Source organism: Cryptomeria japonica, unplaced genomic scaffold (assembly GCF_030272615.1).
Source record: "Cryptomeria japonica unplaced genomic scaffold, Sugi_1.0 HiC_scaffold_19, whole genome shotgun sequence".
In the NCBI taxonomy this organism is placed as follows: domain Eukaryota; kingdom Viridiplantae; phylum Streptophyta; class Pinopsida; order Cupressales; family Cupressaceae; genus Cryptomeria; species Cryptomeria japonica.
Genome location: NW_026728841.1, coordinates 158,439 through 164,694, shown reverse-complemented (window position 1 = coordinate 164,694; position 6,256 = coordinate 158,439).

The following is a 6,256-nucleotide window of genomic DNA, read 5'->3' as shown; positions in this document are numbered from 1 at the left end:
TTTGGCAGGTTCAGTATTTGATGAAAAATGGTGTTTTAAATTAAATTATAACTTAAGGCAAAGGTTGGACGATTTATTTTAAAGGGATTGCTTAAGTTATATTGATATCTAAGTCATTGCCTTAATTATATATTGGGCGATTTATTGTTGAGGAAAAATACTTTATAAAGTGAAATATTAATAAGGCAAGATGGACGCCTTATGGAGAAATAAGTTAATTTTATAATATATTTCACTTATCTACCTTGGATGCCACATTATGATTTTATTGTCATTTTTATAAAGTATATTTGCTCCTATGAGATGGTTGATTTGGAGAAAGGAGAAATGAAATGTAATTTCAAAATAATGTGAAGTGAATGTGCATTTGGGTTTGGCGTTCACTTGGAGGGAATGTGAATTTGAATTTGGAGACACAAAGTCTATAAATAAGAGTGTTGGGCTCTTGTTTTTGGTATCCAAGAATTTTTATAAAGAAATGTTGCCTAAATGCAAAGTGAAAGCTTCGGGGAACACTTACCTCCTAGCCATAGCTTGATTTCTTGCTTGCAATACAACAACTAGTCGAGTTAGAGACTGCTCTTCATTCAGAGGAGTGGATTGAAGATAATGTTGCAGATTTATATATTAGATTTCTGATTTTTGGGAGTGCTATAGTGGAGTGTGCTAAAGTGGATTTTGGGTCGCAGGTCTCAGTGTGTCATTCTCCTCGTTTTGGGTATTTCATCTTTCTTTATGGTTTAGGCAATTCATTTTGCAAGTTTATAGAGCTTAAAATGGTGTTTTAGATTTTATTTTTGCAAAATCGTACCTTAGTTGGTCGTACCATGTGATTGAGCACTTTGGAATACGTGCATAAATTATTGGGGTTGGTTTGCCATGTTTTGTTGTCCTAGGAATGATCGCCTACCTCCTAGTGATTATTTGCTTTCAGTTTCGTGTCATTTGGTTAAGAATTGGGTGAGTTGTGAGTGTTTTAGTGGGATTTGGTGTTGTTGGTCTATGTGTTTTCAGCGTACTGGGAGTATATCAAAATTAGAGGTTTTGGTGTTTGGAGTTGTTTTTGGGGTGTGTGAGTTCATTGGTGTGAAGAGAAAGGAATTGGTTTCATTTGCAACTGTTGGTCATGTTATTGCACTTGGTACATCACTCTTATATGCTATGATTCATATTGTAATGCTGGTAGTGGTACTAACAATAGTTTCTATTGTTCTTTCTTGTCCCACTGCATAAGTGGAAGAGGCTGGCCTTGCCGCCTATCATTGGAATAGTGATTTCCCTTAAATTGTAATCCATATTGTGCATTGTAAAGCTAGTTAGTGGTACTAACAACTATCTAATTGGATTATTGCTCTTAGTCCCACTGCATAAGTGGAAGAGGCTGGCTTTGCCGCCTATTTTGAATATTGTAATACTGTCCTCCCGCTGCATAAGCGGTAGAGTTAATTTTAATTTCATTTCTAGTCCTCCCGCTGAACAAGCGGTTGAGTGATTGCATTCTTCAGTTTTTTAGCTTGTCCTTGGCTGGTTTACCACCAAATGATTGCATTGTTTTCATTATCCCACTGTATAAGCGGAAGGCACTAGCTTGCCACCTGAAGATTGTAATCATTTTTAGTTATTGGCATCTAACGATCCCCTCGACACTGTATTCTCTCACCCTCCTAGATTGGGCTCTTGGTAATCAGAAAGTGGAGGGTTACTTTCAGCAGCATTTGGTTTTCATTTCCTAACCATAACAAGTGTTGTGTTGAATGTAATTGTGAAAAAAAATTGGGAAAAATTAGGGGGGATATTACAAGACGTTTGAATCTCTAAGGCAAAAACTTGCAGTGATTTCACTCTCTCAATGACTTGCACATTGGACTCAGGGGGGGGTCTATTGCTATATTTTTGCCTCACTTTCAAGTCTTCAGTGTTTGGTTAAGTCATTGATGTCAAAGGGGGAGTAATGCGACAAGGGGAGTTTCTTGTTTCATATGCTTCATGTTTCATGATTGGTTCACTTTTGATTGCCATCAATGATAGGGGGAGATTGTTGAGTTATGTCATTGATGTCAATACTTAAGTTTGTATGCTCATGCTCAGATGATGCTCAGATGATTGATCTTTTAGTTCAGTTTGGGACATGTGGAATATTTTTTTTGAAAGTGCTCACTTTGATCGGTGCTTCTCTTTTCTTTGGTTTGTGCCACTCTGTTGTGACGTATTCACACATCGCCCCATTGCAAATGGGGACCCCTGCTTTTTTGCCTTCGAGGGTTTTTTTTCTAGGTCTTTTAGGGTTTTGTCTGTTAGCCTTTGCAGGATGAGTGTTGTCGGGGGGAATACTGGATAGCAAGCTTTGCTTGAGCCAAGGTGAGTCCAAGGGGCCCCAGAATTAGGGTTTCTTTGAGTCTTCCTTAGGGCCTAGTTTTGCTCTTGTTGCTTATGGTGTCAAGAGGTCATTGAATCTTGATGAGGGAATTTTGTCTTTTGAAGGTCTGAGCTAGGTCAAGTTGGTGAGTGATGAAGTTTGGAATGTCATCCTGATCTCCAAATGTCCTGAAATTTGGCTAAGTCTAGAATGTCTTCCTGATCCTGAAATTTGACCAAGTCTGGAAAAATGAAGAATCCTCCAAAAACTAGATTTTGCATTATAACTCCTGGAGGTCTGAAACCACTCTCAAACATCCTAACAGTATATATGGAATATAACTAAATGTTATATTCCATACATGAATCCTGACGGAGAGACCAAAATGTCAAATTTCGCTCCTGACCCTTCCAAAGGGTCCAAAGTGAATTTCGCTCCTGACCCTTCCAAAGGGTCCAAAGCGAAATTCTCCATAAGACATTCTACTTTGATCCAAACTTAGAACTAACTCATTCCCAGGCATTTTTGAGGGCAAAACGCTTGTTTGGATGGAGAAATGTGAGGAATGAAGTCAAGATTTGAGCCGAAATGTGAATTTCGCTCCTGACCCTTCCAAAGGGTCCAAAGCAAAATCCACTTTTCCTCCATTTTGTTCAAGGATATGACCAAGATTGTTGACTTTTGAGGCATAGTTGAGAAGGTTTTGATGCATGTTTGCCTTGGAGAGGGAGTGTAGGATTTTGAAATGATGAAAATCAACCTGAAAGGTGAATTTCGCTCCTAACCCTTCCAAAGGGTCCAGAGCGAAATTCTTGAAAACACTCATTTTCCCCTTAGACAAGATCAGGACCTTGGTGGAGATGCAAGAAGAATGGTCTATGTTTGCCTCCCAAAGAGGATTGGAGTTGGAAGAATCAAGAATCAAGCTCAAAACATGATTTTCGTTCCTGACCCTTCCAAAGGGTCCAGAGTGAAAAATCCTTATAACTCTTATTTTCTTCCTTGTTTTGGCTAGGCGTTGGCATGATGGGGGATAAATTGGTATGTTCTTGCCTTGAGAGGGAGTTGGACACTTTGAAAGATGGAGATTTTAGCCAAAATCATGATTTTCAATCTACCTAAGACTCATTTCCTCCCTAGTTTGACCAAATTTTGATTTGCAAGGCATCTTGAAAGGAAGAATGGACATATTTTCCCTTTGGAAATGTTTGAAAGCATTGAAAAGTGAAGGATTTTAGCCAAGAAGGTGAATTTCGCTCTGGACCATTCCAAAGGGTCCAGAGCGAAATTCCTTACAAACCTATTTTTTGACCTTGCTTAGACCACAAACCTTGTCCCTTGGGTGAAGAATGATGTTTAGTTACCTTCTAGAGAGGATTGGAGTTGAAAAGATGAAGGATCAAGTCAGGAATGAAAAATTCGCTCCTGACCCTTCCAAAGGGTCCAGAGCGAATTTTCTCAAAACCACGAAGCAAAGTTTCCTTGACCTTGAAGGTGAGTTGAAGTGAGGAGGATGGTAGAATTTGTCCTAGAACATGGATTTCACTCCTAACCCTTCCAAAGGGTCTAGAGAGAAAATCCTAAAACCCATCCTATCCTCCAAAATTTGTGCCAAGCCATGCCTAGACCAAGGTGAGGGATGCCCATGAGATTGCCCTTGAATAGATTGTTGTCTCCAAAAATGATGATTTTGGGCTAGAGGAAGAAATTCGCTTCTGACCCTTCCAAAGGGTACAGGGCGAAATTGTGCAAAACCTATCTTTTCCCTCAATTTTATGCCAAGTCTAGTGTGGATCAAGATTAAAGGTGTCCTTAGGCATGTCCTTGAATTGCCAAGAGTCGTCAAAATATGAAGAAATGAGCTCAAAAAGTGATTTTCGCTCCTGACCCTTCCAAAGGGTGAGCGAAAATCCTACAATCACCTACTTTCCTTGCGAGACTAGTCAAACGTTAGGTTTTCATAGCTTGGATGGGTGCGAGGAGACATGTTCTTGCCTTTTGAAGTTAATTGATGTTGAAAGAATGGAGGAAGAAGCCTAAAACAAGATTTTCGCCCCTGACCCTTCCAAAGGGTCCAGAGCGAAAAACCCTAAAACCATCCTTTTCTCCAAATTTTGAATGAAGTCAGGCCTATACTAGGGTGAGAGAAGCTATTTGGAATGCCTTGGAAAGACTTTTGACCACAAAAAATGCAAATTTTGAGCTAAAACTTGAATTTCGTGCTTGACCCTTCCAAAGGGTCCAGAGCGAAATTTTGGATAGGTCCTGTCCCTGGCTAGGTTTTTGAGCTAAATTTCCCTTTTAGGCCTTGTGAGGATCAAACAAATGTTGCCTAGTTGAGAAGTGGATTCAAAATGAGGGAGTCTAGATGAGTTGGAGTGAAAGAGATTGAGTTTTAAGCCTAAAAGGTGAATTTCGCTCTTGACCCTTCCAAATGGTCCAGAGCAAAATTCTTAAAACCTCTATTTTGTCCCAAATTTACATCAAGCTTGGTGTTGGTTGAGAATGAGGGCATCTTTGGACATGTATCTAAGCAAGTATGGCTACAAAGTGAGAAGAATTTGGCCAGGCATGCAAATTTCGCTCCTGACCCTTCCAGAGGGTCCAGGGTGAAATTCTTATAGGGCCTGTCCCTGGGGAGAATCTTGAGCAAGCTTCATTTTAATATCTTTTGTTGATGATTTAAGGTAGAAAATGCTATGTTGAAATAAATTTGTTATATGACCTTAATCATCTTTTGGTTTGTTTTGCAGATGAAAGAAGACCAAGCCAGGGCAAGAACGACCTCCAGTCCAGCATCATCAAGGACGACCTCTTCCAGTCTAGCATCATCAGGGACGACCTTCTCCAGTCCAGCATCATCAAGGACGACATCTTCTAGTCCAACATTTTAAGGAAAGGTACACCATCCATCCTGCACATCAAAGACAAAGGAGGTTAAAGCAAGGGTCCGTTGAAGAAGCCAATAGTTTCAGAAGAGTTAATTAAAGTTAGCTTCTCGACATCATCAAATTGAAAATCTACCAAGTTACAAGTGTCAGACAAGGTGGCATCCCAATCATCACTCCTCCAATCGGATTGGTCCGCCTTAGCATGTCCAGATTCAATGTACCTGATTCATCAAAGATGTCACAAACTTCGAGGTACCTACCCCGATTATCCATTGGTCGAATATTCCAGAGAAGACATGTCCAAATAATGCAATTATCTCATTGGCTAAAATTGAGTTTGTTGTAACAAACCCTAATTAGGGTTTTTTTTTTGTAAAATCTCAGCCATTGATCTCAAATTGATCTGAGCCATTGAATTGTATTGAGGGCGCTATATAAGCCCTAGCTCCTCATTTGTAAAGGCTAATAGTTAGTCAATAGATAGTAGTTAGTTCAAAAGGGTTAGAATAGCTAATGATTAATAGCAAATAGAATAGTAGTTAGAGTAGAATAGAAAGAGAAGGCAAAGATTGTAGCCAAGACGTTGTTGTAAAAGACTTGTAAACTTCATTGAAGAAATGGTGAAATCTATGGGTCGATTAAACAATTTGCATGGTCTCTATACTTCTCAAATTTGATTTCATGTTATTAGATGAGTGGAAGAAATGTGTTTGATTGATGGTGAAATTTGTATATCCATACTACTAGCAGTTTGTTGATTGCAGACTTGCTTTGTGTAGTCAACTGGAATCATTCAACTTAAGCTTAACTTCAATTGTCGCTTCTTCATTGATATGCATCAACCTGATGGTATCTATGCATGTAGCGATGATCTGAACATCATAAAACTTTCCTCCGAAGATCGTACTAACCTTGTGGAGATGGTCCTGGGATGTCAAACAAGACTTAGTTAGAATTTCATCAAAGGTCATTCATTGCTCCTACATTCTTACTGTCAGAATTAGATCCT